At 50.9% G+C, this 16,768-nt stretch overlaps 1 protein-coding gene across 3 annotated transcripts in view; it reads left to right on the top strand.

Moving 5' to 3' along the window:
* The first annotated feature begins 9,571 nt into the window (after positions 1-9,571).
* The window catches only part of DENND2A (DENN domain containing 2A), a 108,482-nt gene continuing 101,285 nt past the window's right edge, over positions 9,572-16,768 (top strand). For 2 of the 3 annotated variants that reach the window (XM_079930966.1, XM_079930965.1), the window contains exon 1: positions 10,279-10,504. The gene's annotated coding sequence lies outside the window, so the exon portion shown is untranslated. Of the gene's footprint in view, positions 9,897-10,278; positions 10,505-16,768 lie in introns of those variants that run through there. The other variant, XM_079930963.1, reaches the window with a different exon arrangement.

Below are 16,768 nucleotides of genomic sequence, written 5' to 3'. Positions count from 1 at the left end.
CGAGGGCCGGGGATCAGAGGGTCGGGGATCGGGGTGCCAAGGGCCGGGGATCGGGCCGCGGAGGACCGGGAGTCCGGGCGCGGAGGACCCGGGATCCGGGCACAGAGGACCGGGGATCCGGACGCGGAGGACGCAGAGGCCGCGGTATCCGCGTCTTCCGGGACCGCCCGCCCGCAGGCTCGGGGACCGCCCCTTAAAGCCGACGCGAGCCGGACTGCGGCCGAGGCTCACCCGGCCCTTGCGTCTCGGAGTCCCAGAAATAGAATTAACCCAAAACGCCAACGCGCCCTCCACGCCCCCTTTCCCCGCTGCGCGTCTGTCTCTCCACTAACATCCTTAGCTTTCCTTACAAAGAGCGCGGAAACGCGGAAACGTTAGGTGAACTGAAGGGCGGTTCCGGAACACGGGTCTGTTTTTCAACTGAGCGGGAAGTGGGGGGTGGGGGTGAGGGCGGGGGTTGGGAGCGTTGTCCTTGGACGGCTGGAGTCCCTGGCTGCCCCGATTTGGGGAACGTGCTTGGACCTTGGGGAGTGGCTCCGGAAAGAACATTCATTCATTCAACCAATACTTATTAAGCTCCAGTATTTCTTAAACTCAGTCCAGTATTAAGCCCCCAGATGGAAGGTGTTTGGTGTGAGGTTTTGGGGGAGTTTGTTTTTTTAACCTTGAAGAACCAAAGGAAGGTCAGCTACCTCTAGAGAGCAAAGGAGAGCAGAACAGAGCTTGGAAATCAGCCAGCACAGCCTGGGAGGGCCCAGTGGTCTTATGCTCTGCTCTTTGGGGCTTAGGAGGCTGCCCTGTGCTGGGGTACCACAGTCACCTCTACATACATGACCCTTTATCTCCACGAGGGTGACAGGCTTCAACAGAAGTCTGCCAGGGCCTCACAAGTGGAAGGGCCCTGGGGAGGGAAACAAGGTCGTGGCCCATGCCTGCTCCTGGAAGTGTGACTGCCACTCACAGCCTAAGGAGGGCTCGAAATGTGGGAACTCCTGCAGTGCTAATGATCCATATCCCATTTCCGCAAGATGCGGCAGACCCTTTGAAAGTTCCCTAGACAGAAGTCATAGCTACTACCACTGGTTTCAAATATGGCCAGCTATTAATTATGCCTTCCCAGCTTCCTCTGATTTATTTATTTACTCTGTCCCAAAGGTGTAAAATATTCTTGTATGACTCTGATTCACCAAAGGGCTTATTGAGGACTTAATCTGAAACCAGAGCCTCTCGGTTCTAGCCCCCTAATTAAGAGGTAACCACATGAGTGGACACCTCTATGTGCCGCGGGAGGATGGCCGAACAGTTGACCAAGTCGGTGCTATTCGTGTGTCTGGGTTACCAAAGAAGACTTTGCCACATTTGATGATATGCTATGTATGGATGACAGCAACCTGAGAGATTTGAATAGAAAAAGTAATCAAGTTAAAAACTGCAGAGCGAAAATTGAACTACCTGGGGGCTATGATCCACAAAAGCAACTCATTATTGAATATCCCTATTACGGCAACGATGCTGACTTTGAGACCATCTACCAGCAGTGTGTGTGGTGCTGCAGAGCCTTCCTGGAGAAGGGTCGCTGACCCGGGTCCAGTCATTTCACGGCCCAGGCTCATCCCCACAGGCCCACGTTCTCTGTTGAGTGTCACAGTGTCACCATTCCCTAGCCAAGGCCACAGCCCTTTCTTCAGTTAACTCACTGTTTCTTTTTTCTTTTTGGCTGCGTTGGGTCTTTATTGCTGCACGCGGGCTTTCTCTAGTTGTGGCAAGCGGGGGCTATTCTTCGTCGTGGTGCGCAGGCGTCTCATTGCAGTGGCTTCTCTTGTTGCGGAGCACGGGCTCTAGGTGCGTGGGCTTCAGTAGTTGTGGCACACAGGCTCAGTAGTTGTGGCTCACGGGCTCTACAGCGCAGGCTTAGTAGTTGTGGCACACGGGCTTAGTTGCTTCACGGCATGTGGGATCTTCCCGGACCAGGGATCGAACCCGTGTCCCCTGCATTGGCGGGCGGATTCCTAACCACTGTGTCACTAGGGAAAGCCCTGACTCACTGTTCCTTACCTTAAAAAAAAATTGTGGATGGAAATCAGTTGTGTTTGGCCGAAGAATAAATAAAAATTTTTGATTCAAACAAACAAAAAAAAGAGGTAACCACATGACCTCAGGTGGTCTCTCTGGGCCTCTGTTTCTCCTTAAGCGAATTGCGGAGGGGAGTCTGACCAAAGCTATACAAATTCTCTAGACTTACATCTATGATTCTGGCAATTAGTATCTTTAACAGTAGTTAAGGGACTTCCCTGGTGGTCCAGCGGTAAAGAATCTGCTTTACAATGCAGGGGACACAGGTTCGATCCCTGGTCAGGGAACTAAGATCCCACATGCCACAGGGCAACTAAGCCTGCGGGCCACAACTACTGAGCTCTCATGCCTCAACGACAGAGCCTGAGTGCCGCAAACCACAGAGCCCACGTGCCCTGAAGCCTGCACGCCACAACTAGAGAGAAGCCCATGCGCCGCAACGAAGATTCCGTGTGCTACAACTAAGACCCAATGCAGCCAAAAATAAATTAAATAAATAAATAATCTTGGGGAAAAGAAAACAGTAGTTAAGAACAAAATTCTGGAGTTAAGTAAGCCTGGCTTCAGTTCTTGGTTCTGTGTAACCTGTATAACCTTAGGGACACGTTACCTCGCCTTTTGGAGCCTCTATTCCTCACTTGTCGGATGGAGGTAAGAACAGAACCTCCCTCTCTGGCTGTTGAAAGCAGTGAGTCAAAACTGTACATGACGTGGGTAATACCAGGTGTCACTAAATGTTAGCAAATATTGTCATTTATATTATCTAGATAAAGTGGTTCTGTTTCACAGATTTGGAGGAAACATCATGGAAGGTCTGACCTCAGCCCTTTGTGGCATCCTAGAAATTCACCTAAAGTGGTGGCTCAAACTTGAGCATCCACCAGAATCACCTGAGGGCGGGGCCCATCTGCAGCGTCTGATTCTGTAGGTCTGGAGTGGAGCCTGAGAATTGACAATTCTGACAGGTTCCCATTTGCTGCTGCTGGTCCTGGGAACACACTTTGAGAACCAGTGTCCTTGTGGTGGTGATGCTGGTGGTGCTGATGGTGATAAAGGTGCACCATCTCAAGGAGTTAACAGTCACCCAAACAGGTGAAGCTAAGGGATTCCCGGGGCCCATGTGGATTTCAATTAGGAGAACAGAGTTATACATATTAAGACACCATGGGGCTTCCCTGGTGGCACAGTGGTTGAGAGCCCGCCTGCCGATGCAGGGGACACAGGTTCGTGCCCTGGTCCGGGAAGATCCCACATGCCGCAGAGCGGCTGGGCCCGTGAGCCATGGCCGCTGAGCCTGCGCGTCCGGAGCCTGTGCTCCACAACGGGAGAGGCCACAGCAGTGAGAGGCCTGCGTACCACAAAAAAAAAAAAAAAAAAAAGACACCATGGACAGCAAAATCAAACAGTGGTATCAAATATGAACGCTAAATCAAAAATTGTAAGGGCAGCCTTTAAAAATTAGAGTTGTTGATTTGTAGTCAAGCTGCTTCTCACATGGGAAACTCTATGTAATGTTTCGTGATTAGTAACAGCAGGAATGTATTTAGAATAATTAATGAATTAAGAGACTGAATATACAGACAGACACTGGCCAGACCATATATGACAATAGAACTCTGACCCGTAGCCTCGGCAGCAATGGGCCCCGAATAGTCAGGACTTGGTCCCTGACTGCAGCTTCTCTAATTTTCACCCCCCCCCAATTATCAACTCAGGACCAATCAGAGAAAGCCAAATAGCCTCTCCAAACCAATCACACGCGATGCCCTGGCCTCCAGCCTCCCCGTGCCAACAACCTCCAATTCAGGGCACCTGAAGCCTTTTCTTTTTCCTCTGTAAACCTTTTCTGCTAGCATTTGATTCTCCACTTGTACTTGAGTCTCTGCCAAATGCAATTGATTGTAAGTAACTGACTCCCTTGCTATAGAAAGCTCTGAATAAATAGCCTCTATTTGTTCTCATTTGGGTGGTCTTCGTTTATTTCCACAGAATCTTCACAGTGATAAGTAAGCCCGTTAATAATCAACAGTTTCCAGTTCTTGGAAATGTTCCTGCTGGTATTAACTCTAGTACCACTAGGTGGCACCAATCGCTTGTGAAGTGCATCCAAATCTCCTGCAGGATGGGAGCGGGAAAGAGACGCCAAGACCCACCTGGCTGTGCTGATTTTTTCGCTTGAGCCAAATGACTGTGATTTTAGCATCTCCCACGTCACATTGTTACATAACAGATGTGATGCAGAGCAAGTATTTATTCAAGATCCTGGAGAAGGGGTTGGGGATGGGGACTTGGCTGGTTCTGGGGTTTTCAACCTCTGCACTTTGGACCTTTGGGGCAGGATAGTTCTTTGCTGTGTGTCGGGGGAGGAGCAGAAGCTGTCCCAGGATGTTTAGCAGTATCTCCGGCCTCTACGCACTCAGTGCCAGAAGCACCCCCCCTTTCCCAACTGTGACAATAAACTATGTCTTCAGGGACTTCCCTTGTGGCGTAGTGGATAAGACACCACGTTCCCAATGCAGGGGGCCTGGGTTCGATCCCTGGTCAGAGAACTAGATCCCACATGCATGCTGCAACTAAGAGTTCGCATGCCGCAACTAAGGAGCCCACATGCTACAACTAAGGAGCCTGCGAGCCGAAACTAAGACCCGGTGCAACCAGATAAATAAATAATATGTCTTCAAACATTGCCAGATGTCCCCTGGGGGAACAAAGTTGTCCCTAGGTGAGGACCACTTCTTGTGGAGGACAGCTCTCTGCTGAGACCCTTTCAGCATCCTGCTGCCCTCCCCCATCACACATGCTCACTTTCTTCAGAACAGATACCGGGAAGGGACACCCCTGCATACCCCTTCCACAGCCTCCACTTCATCCCCACCTTGGGCAGGCTCTACGCCAGTGTGTCTCCAGTGGGGACTTGAGCCACCTCCACCAAAAACACCTGGGGTAGCTGTAAAAATGCAGATTCGCGAGCCCCATCCCAGTCTCCCTGCATTAGGATCCCTCTGGGGAAGAGTAGCATCTGCTTTTCCCCCAACAAGCCCAAGGGGATTATCAGGGAAGGAAAAAGTTTGAGAAGCACCGACCCCACCCTACCCCTAGGTCCTGCTTGGTACACCTAGCCTGCAATTAGCTCCTCAGGGAGTTGGACCCTGGCATGAAAATGCTGGCTCTGGGCCACCCACATACATCTACTCCCTAAGCCGGTAGAGTAGAAATATCAGAAATACTGGAAAAGAACACTAAGGGAGAAGGCCCCTGCCCCTGCCCCGCCTGCTGCAGTGATTTTCCATCCCTTCCTCCCTCACGTCGGCCCCTCCCCAGCCCCTCCCTTTCTCTTTCCTTCACTTCAGCTGAATTGTCTCCATTAACCTCTTCTCTTGGGATTTCTCCTCCTCTGGTCCCCACCTTCTGGTTTCCTGGATGGTTGCCGCAGCTCTACCCTGGTGCAGGTGCTGCCCCTGTGCTGACGCCGCGTGGCCTGGGCAGGTCCCCAGTGCCCGTCTGTGAGGCCCCTTCCAGCTCTGCCGCTGCAATGCCCACCATGCTGCGTACAGCTCTGCTGCTCCCGGTCGGTCCTGTAACCAGGTCCTCCCTCTGTTTGCAAACTGGGCAGATGAGGACGGTAGCTCCTGACCAGCGGTCCCGACAGCAAAGGTGGAAAGGGGTTGTCTGGGGTCATCCCAGCTCTGGCACTCATTCATGGTGGCCTTGGGCAAGGCACCTCGCTCTTCTTGGCGGTTGCTTCATTGGTAAAAGAGGCTCTGCTATTAGAACCTACCTCCTGGGTGATCTCTGGGAAGCCTTGACACTCCCTGGTACCTGCTCAGGCACACAGGAAAGAGCAGAATGAGAATAAGCACTTTCTCCGCCTACCTGAGCGGGTGGGGACTGGGGAGGACCTGAGGGCCATCTCGCCCCATCTCTCCAGGAGCCCGAGACCCACAAACGGCAGTTGCCTTGCCCAAGGTGGTGCTGCCATCTGGGGCAGTCAGAAGCCACCCAGGCTTGCCTTTGGCCAATATATATGTATTTTAAGGTGATGTATAGTTGATTTACAGTATTGCATCTTTGGCCAATATTTTGATTTTGATTTGATTTGATCTGAGAGATATAGGAAGTGGATCAGATATTAGGGCCTTCCAGAAATATGTTCTCGCCCCCCCCCCCCCGCAAGGTGTGCCCTCTGAGAGGCAGCACAATGACTTACAGCCATTTGGAGCTCTGAAGGCTGAGATCAGGGTCTGGGTGGGTGTTAGCAGAGGGGACGAGCTGGCAGGCTTTAAGCCCAGAGGTGTGGTGCCCAGATCCTAACATGTGATGAAAATGTTTGAAGGGGATTCTTGCCGCCCCCTTATGTCTGAGGAGATTGCCTAGTTGGTCGGGAAACAGAGGGGAAGGCTCTGAGAAGCAAGAGGTGGAAGCCTTGTGTCCTCGGCATGATGCAGAGCCAGTCCGACTGCCCTACTGTGTTCTGAAATCACAGTGCACAGGAAGAGCGAGACCTGCTGAAACACAGAAGTTCATGCCTCTAAAAGAGTATCTCAGTCACCATCCTCTAGTTCCTCTCCCTGAAGTTTAACTGGATCTTCCAGAAGGAACAGAGAAGAATAGAGGCGTAGAGGGTACTGGGCATTGCAGGTACGATAGTTGAGACTTTGCCTAATGGTGAAAGATGCAGGCCTTCCATGACTCGGTTCTCTCTTTTTGTCATAGACACACTAGTCCTTGTAAAGTTATGAACGCTTTAACTCTGTGGAAAAAAAAAAACATGACCCTTCAAAGTAAGCTAGGGGCATAGGAGTGAAACAGGTGGTGCTTATGCAAAAGTTACAGGTGATTGTCATATTTGCCAATTCGGTGATTCTCTGAGATTTCCAGTGGTACCCTGACAAATGTCAGTGGTGACCAACAAATGCCACCTTCTCCACAGCACCCCATAACGGGCCCCCACAGCTTCCAATCTCCCAGCCCCAGCACAGGAGGCAGGAGAGCATCAATTGGGGCAGGGCGGAGGGCAGCAAAGACAGGCCCTTCGAAGCTAGGGGAGGATGTCGGAGCACCAGGGCCCTCAGTCTGGGCTCTGCTCACCCCTTCCCCTGGGTGGCCTCCACTTCCCCCGCCCCATACTTCCCCTCCCATCCCACACCTCCTGGATGACATTTGATTGGGACTGAGAACAAACCCAGCCTGGGTTTGAGGTTTGGGTGGGATGCTTGGCTTGGTTTTATTTCCTCAGAGGGAGGCAGCTGGAGGTTGTGGTGGGACTGCGGGAGCTCGCATCCAGCTGCCTCTGGGCTGGGGAGAATGAGCCACGGAGGCAATGCGAGTAGCATGGAATGAGGACAGCAGGAGGGAGATGGCTTCCTGGGGAGGAAAGGAGTAGGATGCCTGCGAAAGACTGAGGCAGCCCTGCCGCCAGCCCAGACGGTTCCGTGGGCTCAGGCCCATTCTCAAGGGATGAGGAGAATCTTCACCAAAGGCATGTCAAGGTGAGGCTGTGGACTTTCCCTGCCCCTAAAACAAGCTCCTTCCTTCCTTGCTCTACCTGCCCCAAATGTCACGGCCCCAAACATAGATAAATGATTCCTCTCCCCATCCAGCCTTCTAGATAAAATAATAATAAAGAAATAACCAAACTTCTCATCTATCATCTACTGTATGTATAACTTTCAACTACACGCTGGCAGGCCAATGGGCTTGAGATAGAAGTTCCTGCCGGGCAAGGAGTCGAAAAGGAATGGGTCACAGTGACCCAAGCAAGTGGTGCCCAGTCTCTGGGGAGCGGTGTCAGAGATGCCTGCGGCTTCCAGAGCAGGGAGCATAACCAGGATGAGGGTTGAATACTTATCCAGAAACCCCCCTCCAGAGTGACTGGCACTGGGCAGAGCCCTTGCTCTCAGGCAACTTGGTGTGACAAAAAGGCCTGGGCCCGTGTGACCTCAAATAAGTCACATAACCTCTTAAAACTTGGCTTTCCCACCCACAAAATGGTAGGGATGATATGTAATTGCCCAGGAGTGTGGAGTGGATCAGGTGCCATGACAGAGGTGAAGGGCCTGGAACTGAAAAGACACTCAGGATGTGTTTAGCATCCCGAAGGAATTTAAGCGGACATTAGACAATTTGGGGGAGAGGAGATGTTCAAAGGCTCCTTCTCAGGCTCTCTCCTCCTCTTATTCAGACTGGCCTCCTTTCCCTGGTCCTGCATCTCTTCATTTGGCATATAGTGCTGGCTCTGTGCTGCTAGCCATGCTCTGGCAGAAGGCCCTGGACCTAAAAGGGCTGGGGGGAGGGGGAAGCTCAACTCAGAAGGGAGAAGAAACACTGCCTGCTGCCCTCCTCCCTCCTTGAACCTTTGCTCCTGCAAAGAAAAGAGATTAGGAAGAAAATAACAAACAGGGGCTGAGGGAGCGCACCCGCCATAGGCCAGTCCAGGTACTGCACCCTTTCCTTGAAGATCTGCTTTAATCCCCACACCATGAGGTCGGTTATAACCGCTTTTTCCACCATACGGATGAAGACACTGAGAGTGAGAGGCCAAGCAACCTGCTCCAGAGCCGGATTTGGCCGTTTGTGCCAGAGCCTGTGCCCCTCAACAGGATGCTGAAGGAAGAGGAAGGTGTGGATGAGAGACGGTCTGCAGTGCCTCGTGGTTGCTCTAGGTGGAAACAGCAGCATTCAAGATCAAGAATCAATCATTTAGACATATATACACTACCAAACCTAGGGTGGATAGCTAGTAGGAAGCAGCCGCATGGCACGGGGAGATCAGCTCGGTGCTTTGTGACCACCTAGAGTGGTGGGATAGGGACGGTGGGAGGGAGGGAGACGCAAGAGGGAAGAGATATGGGAACATAGGTATATGTATAACTGATTCACTTTGTTATAAAGCAGAAACTAACACACCATTGTAAAGCAATTATACTCCAATAAAGATGTTTAAAAAAATAAAAAAAATCAACCATTTAAATGCTTATACTTAAAAAAGAAAAAAACAAAAAAATCTGCTTACACCTTGCAAATTTGTATTCTAAACTTTTACCGTGTTTAGTTGAAATGGGTATGGTGTGAAGGAGTTGAGGGAGGTTTAAGGAGGTCTACAAAAGCTTCAAAGATCTTGCAGAATGAGCAAGACCCTCAGCAAAGAAGATGGAGCTTTTCTGTCTTTGTGACTTTGATACCTGAATAAGCCCCTCAGAGCTCAGGCCCCCAGTCTGCAGGAACTGCCTAGGCAGTATCTAATGTTCCCCAGGTTCTGCAATCCTTTATTTTCTCTTTCCCCTCTCTCCTGCACACCCCTTTTCTGAATTTGTAGGCTAAGCCTCTCTCTCCCCTTTTCACCCCTTGCCTAGGCTGTAGGTCCCTCCTTCCAGGAGCCTCGTGGGCGAAAGACAAGAATGACTTTCCCAGGGGTGTAGACACGGGCCTGAAGCCTTCCCCCAACACTCATCAATCACCACTGCCAGCTCCATCTCCCTTTCAGCAGGGCACTCCTCTGCTCAAAAACCTTCCGTGCTCCCCAGCTGCCCTCAGCATTTTCACGTGTACTTTGGCAGTCCTAAATCATGCCGATCTGTGCTCCTTGATCCTTTGTTCTACGCAAGTGGGGCAGCAGGCACCATAAAGTCACTTCTCCTCTGGGAAGCTTTTCCTGACCCCTGCCCGGTGTGGGAGTCTTGTGCCCCGCGCTCAGGGCCCCTGGGCTTTCACTGATAGTGCCAGGGTGTCGGCATCCCAGCCAGACTTGGAACTGCAAGGGGCAAGGGTGGTGGCTGACTCGTTGCCTAGGGTGTCCCAGCCCCCAGCCCTGCGCCTGAGCCCTAGTAGGTGCCCCATAAACGCGTTAAAAGACTGGAGTGAGTTGAGGGCCGGGAGTGTCGCCGCCACTCCGGTGCATCTATCTCAAGGTCTCAGTCTCCGGCTGAGCGCGTCGCGCGGATAAACCCCGGGCCCGGCGGAGACGGAGCCTGCCACTCGGTGGTCTCCAGCAAAAAAAGGGTTAAGCCGCCATCTCCCCACCCCCCAAAAAGGGCGAAGGGAAGAGTCCGGCAGAAGGTCCTGTTTACTGGAGCCGCTTGAGTCCGCGCGGCCCTGGGAGAGGCGTTGTCGTGGCAACGGGTCGGGCGCCCGCCAGCTGCGGATGAGCTCACTGAGCGGCGGCGGGCGGGGGCCGGCGGGGCGAGCGGCCCGGCTCAGAGCCGCCGCGCCACCGGGAGAGGAAGGGGCCGCCGGCTGAGCCCGCCCTCCACTCGCCCACAGCGGCGGCCGGGCGGCGGGGACGCGAGCGGAGGGGGCCGGGAGAGGCCCGGCCGACACGAGTGCGGGGGGCTGCGGGCCATGGCGCCCCGGGCCCTCGCCGCCCGCCGCCCCCGCCCGCCCGGGCGCCCCCGAGCTGCGCCTCGGAGCCCACGGAGCCTCGGCGCGCCAGGAGGTAGGGCCGGGCCGGGGGACCGAGGAGGGGACGCGCCGGGGGACCGAGGAGGGGACGCGCGGGGGTGTGGGTAAGAGAGGAGACGGCCGGAGCTGCCCCAACCCGGAGCTGGGAAGTGGCTCTTTGCAGACCAAGGACTGGGTTTCCCGTGTGCGGACGTGGGGACCGAGGCGCTTGAGCCCGACCTGTGGGACTGGAGCAAAGTGCTGTCCGGACGTCCTTCCGGGAACTCAGGAGGCCGTGGTCCCGCGCCTGGGAAACCTGCAGAAACCGGGCAGAGCCTCCGCTTTGCGCCGTGCTTGTCGCAGGGGCGCGGGAGAGAGTGTGTGTGTGTGTGTGTTTACAGAAAGAAATTTGCAGTGTTGAGAAAACAGGGAGGTAAAGATGACTGCATGATCTTATTTCTCCCACTTTTCCCCTCAGGATGGAGTTGGGACTAGATGGAGCCCAGGGGTAGTCTCTTAACACAGGATATAATGATATTTAGGAGGGTCACAGGAAACTGGCTTCAGTCCACTGAGGAGAGCTGAACCTCAGCGGAGGAATCCTGTCCTTGAGGGTATCGGGTGGGAAAGCCGGACATTACTTCCAGGGACAGAGATTGGGATAAGGGAAGTGCACTGACTTTGTTTTTAGCCAGCTGGTGCTGGGGAAGGAGCAGACGGAGTTCTAGCTGGTGTTGAGATGCGCTTCAGGGATGCAACTTCTTTAGTGTTCTGAATGACACAGTAATAACAGCCCCAGGGTTATAATAGGCACTCTGCAGTAATTTTGCTATTAAACTCTTACACCTGCAGTTGTTACTACATAAAAGAAAAGAACAAAATCCTTTCTGCTTGCACCATCAAGTATCAAACACACCAAAGGAGTGGAGTAGACCCCCTTTGGGATGGGCCGCCTAGGATGAGCAGAATTCTACAGGAAGTCAAGGGCAAACAGTAACTGTTCTCAGGAAGGGCAGTGAAAAGGCTGGCCTTCAGTCCTACTATTCCGGAAGAGGTGAACCCTGCCTGTGTCATGCATTCATTCACTTAACGGTTCTACAGATCAACTTGCTAGGCGTCAGGGACAGAGTGATGAATAAGATATCTCCCTTCCTTCCAGGCACTCACCATCCTTGCTGGGTAGTCAAACAAAAAATTAACTACAGTCTGCATCTGACCCGGCCATCCATGCGTGCTGTGTGCTAGGGGAAACCAGAGCAGGGCTGTCCAGCTCAGGGAAAACCCACAGAATAGGTAAGGTCAGGCTGAGCCCTGAAAACCTTTTCACCAAGAAAGTAAAGCAGAGAAGGTTGTTTCAGGCTTGAACAGTTGTGCAAAATCACCAAGTGGGAGGGAGGAGGACGGGCAAGTGTGGGGAGAATTCATGGTTGCAGTTCCCAGAGAGAAGAAGGATCTCACTGAAGCAGGGGCCATGGGATTGGTCTGTATCTTAGAAAGCTCACTCTGCTTGCTGGGTGGAGGCTCAGAGGAGGATGAGACCAAGGCCTTGCAGCACCCAGGCTGTAGTTACTGACGCGCAGGATGACGGCAGTGGTGACGTGGGATGGAAAGAGCCAAGATATAGTGAGGTGGGACCTGGTAACAGACTTGGGCACAGGGTCAGATAACTTAGAACTAAATGCAGAAAAGCTCAGGAGAAAACAAAGCAAAGCAAAAGGAATGAATATTTTGAATGGCCTGAATTTAGCAGATTACAACACTTGGACAATGAATTTGGCTATAAGTTTTCTGGCAGCTTAGAGACAAACAAAAATACACTAGATTGCACAGTTTTGGATTTTGGACAAGAAAAAGCACAGAAATTCAGCACAAATGTTTTCCTGGAATTGAACTCAACTGGGAATTTGTCACGTGGAAGTTTGTGTAAAGACTAAAGAGTGACATAGAAAAAGAAACTTCATTGTCAGTGTTACAAAAGATGCGAAGATAAAATTCCACATGACTATCTTCCTATATCATCTTCCTGTTATGACTTGGGGACATACTGCATTTTTGTGGGGGGGCTGAGTGCCAGCTCAGGCCTGTGGGCAGTCGTGATGCAGGGCAGTGAGGGCTTGGGGAATCCTATATGGAGGAGCCCATGGGCTCTCAAGTGTAGGAAGAGGTGATACCTACTTTGATGAATGTAGAGAGCACAGCACCCCGGGTGCCCACCAGGAAGGGGGAAGCAGGCACATCCTAGTATAGCCCACAGACAGGTGGGCTGAGACTGGTCTGGAGAAGGGGTCTGGTAAGGCAGAGTGTTGGGAGGGTTGCCATCGGAAATCCTGACCAAAGAGAAACAGAGAGTGGGAAGAGCATTTCAGGATTCCATTCAGCTGGGTGGGTCCACTTCCCCTAGTGGTCCAGGTCTTTCTGCCCTCAGACGTGATGTTAAGGCTGCTTCTAGGGGTGGGGAAAGGGTGGGACTCAAGACACCAGAGATCCATTCTACTGAGGTCAGGGAGGGTGGGAAACTTCTTCACTGCAACATAAGGAATGTTGCAGAAGAACCGGGAGTGAGGGCTGGGAGGTAAGGTTCTACACTCAGTCGCACATCTCCTGACTAGGCCCTTCCCATTGGTTTCTGCAGAACGGTGAATCTGCAGAATCTATGTCAATGCATTTTTTTTTTAAAAAAGGGGTTTTTTAAAATAAATTTATTTATTTATGTATTTATTAATTTTTGGCTGCATTGGATCTTCGTTGCTGCTCGAGGGCTTTCTCTAGTTGTGTCGAGCGGGGGCCGCTCCTCGCTGCGCTGCGCAGGCTTCTCACTGCGGCGTCCTCTCCCGTTGTGGAGCACGGGCTCCAGGTGCGCGGGCCTCAGCAGTCGTGGCGCGCAGGCTCAGCAGTTGTGGCTCGCGGGCTTGGTTGCTCCGCGGCATGTGGGATCTTCCCGGACCAGGGCTCGAACCCGTGTCCCCTGCATTGGCAGGCGGGTTCCTAACCACTGCACCACCAGGGAAGCCCTATGTCAATGCATTTCTGATGTGCCTTCCGAAGTTTAAACCACTTCTTGCCGGCTGTAGAAGTCTTAACACTGAATAGGTGTGATCATCTACTCCATCATGCCTCCACATCACAGTTCTTAGCATTTTAAACCCAGGGAGCACATTACACATTTAAATGCTGGGGTCAGGGGGCATTTTTTAAACAAGTGATGCCTGGGCTCTGCCCCAGACCAAGTAAATCAAAGTCTCTGAGAATGGGCCCTGGGCATCAGTATTTTTATAAGGTGCCAGGTGATTCTAAGGTACAGCCAAGATTGAGAGCAGCTGCTTTAACAATCACCTAGAGGGCTCGTTACAGCAGGGGGCAGAAACCTCAGACTCCAAAAGCAAGGACCCCGTAGAATTTAAAATTTGGAAGCCTGGTACAATGAAATCAATTGGCTAGTCAGCCTTCAACATCAAGATCTAAAGCCATCTTGAGCAGATACAGATAAGGAGGCTAGTAACAAACACAGAGAAGGAGGCTAGTAACAAACACACTTATGTGAAGTTTTGTGTGTATGTGTGTGAGGCACTTTTTTTGAACAGAAATTCTAAAAGCATAATTGCAAGCCTTCTACAGTTAGATCTGTCTGGTCTGACCATAGCCCAAACTGAAAAGCCTCAAAACCTTTCTCTTTTTGCCTGGGACCCACATAGGTCTATCTTTTTTGAGTGCTGAGCCTCTGAGTTTTCTTTCTAATTCCCTCCTGATATTCAAGTGTATGTGTTCTCTGACCTCTGTCTTCCAGATTGGAAAGAAGCTGGGAGAATTCATTTGCAATTTAACTTGCCTAAAGTCTCAGTCAAAAGGAGTGAATCTCTAAGAGTTGAATTTCAGTAACTCTGACAGGATAACAGGGGAACTATTTTGAGGCTCCATGGCTTTCCCAACAACCCTCAAATATACCTCACAAGCAGTTACTTCTTTAGCTGTGGGCAAAGTTGACTCATCCTCCCCCACTATCTCTGGAATCCAGCCCCCTTATTTTGCTTCCGGAGGGTCTGACAGTTACTCATGAGTGACAAAGACCCCTGCTTGTGCCTCGTGTCACTCACAGTCTCCTGTGTCCAGGCATGGTCCCTTCTTCCTTCACCAGAACCAGACAGCTGTCACAGGTACCCTGGGCTCTCTTTGAAACCCCCGCACTGGCCACCCAACAGAGGGACCCACAGGCACCACTGCCCGTTTAATGATGGGAGGCAAGTCAGTGGCTGGAACTGAATGAGTGATTCTCTACATTTGACAAAGGTAGAGAACCGAGTTCTCTACATTCGACATCCAAAAGACAGCAATATGTCGGGAAGCCAGAATCAGGCCATCTTTTCCCCTCGTGATAAAGTCATTGTCTGATTTGGTCAAAATTTATCCAAACTCAGTTTGCCTAGAAGTTAAGCCCCTGCCAGCTGGAGCCCAGAATTGCTTTCTCTTTGGCTTCTCTTTGACACGTTCATGCTTGGCCTGTGGTCGGTTGAAAGAGGGATGAGCCCGAGACCCCCTTTTCCAACTGGCTAAACTACTAAAAGCCAAGTTATGGTTTCTCCCGCCCCCAGCCTTAGGGAAAGAAGGGGTGAGTCACCCTCGCAGCAAGCTTAGGGAAGAGGTTAGCTTCCCTCTGGATTGGGGAACCAGGAGGTTCCATGCTTCCCTTCAGAAGGAAATGAGAGCAGGATTGAGCTGGAGAATGGGGACAGGACAGGAAGCTGTGACCGTGACCGTGACCGTGACCGTGACTGTTCTTCCATGGTACCCAGGCCTTCCAAGGGCTGTGTGTCTTATCAGGAGGGCTGTCAGACCAGTTCAAGCAGAGTATCAAATGCATTTCCTTTTGTTTTCTTTAAAAGTGTGCTTTAAAATTTTAGGAATACTTTTATATACACATATATATTTATGTGTAAATATGAAGGTTATCCTTGTTATAAAACATTTGAACAATACATAAAAAGAACACAATGAAAAATGAAAGTTTTCCCCATACTGACTCCCTCCTCAGAGGCCATCACTGTGCAGTGTATGTACCAAATCCCGCTAGACTTCTTTTCTTTACACGTAATATGTTTGTTTGTTTGCTTGTTACAAAAATGGAAGCATGCTATCATGACTGAACAGTATTTTGTGAGAACAATTCTACGTGGGACATACATAGTCCTCTTGTTTCTAACAGCTGCCTAGTCTTCCTTTGTATGGATCGATTTCATTTGTTTAACACGTTATTTATTGACGAGCAATTAGTTGTTTGTGATTTTAGCCACTGCTAAGACTCCCCAGCACTCGTTCCAACATTTCTGTAAGATGAATTCCCAGAAGTGGAATTGCTAGGTTAAAAGATTTCAAAGCCAAATGCACATTGAATATATCTGTGCCCAGTGACGGAGGTTTTAAAAATGAGATTCTGATACTCAGTCTTAAAAAAATTGTAAAATATTATTACTTCTCGCTCCCCTAACCCAAGTGTCCCCACCCTAGTTCCCCACTGAATTTACTATGAATTTCTATTTAAGAGAATATGAAAATTAAAATTCATAGTGTGGTAATTTATAGAGACAGTCTATTATTTTGAGTTTTGTTAAATTTAAAAAGGCAGCGTATTAAAACTAGAGCGTCTAAGAAATTTTTTATGGTTTATAGATTGTCGTCCAACAAACTGTCCCAATATTGTCTCTCGCTGTTGGTTTCGTGTACCTGAAATCTTGATCCCATGTAACCACAATTTCGCATAATTGTGTAGGCTGAAACCTGGGATCGGTGGGCTGGGTTATACACAAGAGCCAACCCAGGGAAATAATCCAAGGTGTCTCCCTCTTTCTTCCTCACTTTTCAGAAGGGAAGATGTCATAGGGTTGGATTTGATTTAGCCCTAAGTTCTCTGCAAATCCACTGCGGATAATGGATGGGGTAACCATATATACAGAGTGCGACACTTGTAAAGTAAAAAGGGGGCACTAAAGGTGATTGATACACAGCAGGCCTCTCCTGGGACTGTTCCTGCAAACTGCCACCCGGTGAAGGATTGGACATGCCCATCCATTCTCCCTGCTGGTCCAGGTGCATTGACCTAGGGACATGGCTCTGTGCCATCCCTCTGACCCCAGCCTTTCTTTTCTTAGCCCCCCAGAGTAGAGGTCTGAGTGCAGGGAAGGAGGAGGGGGGCAGGTGGCTAGCCCAGTGCTGTGTGTCAACTCATTCCCACTAAACAAGTCAGAGGAGACAGGCCCCACTTCCCTGCTCCCCACAGCTCTCCTTGGAAAAAGTAACAACTGCCTTTCCCCAGCAAACTGGAACCATT

This window comes from Stenella coeruleoalba (assembly GCF_951394435.1).
Source record: "Stenella coeruleoalba genome assembly, chromosome: 9".
Lineage (NCBI taxonomy): Eukaryota > Metazoa > Chordata > Mammalia > Artiodactyla > Delphinidae > Stenella > Stenella coeruleoalba.
Note: the sequence above shows the minus strand (reverse complement) of the source record. Positions and strands in the feature narration are given on the sequence as shown.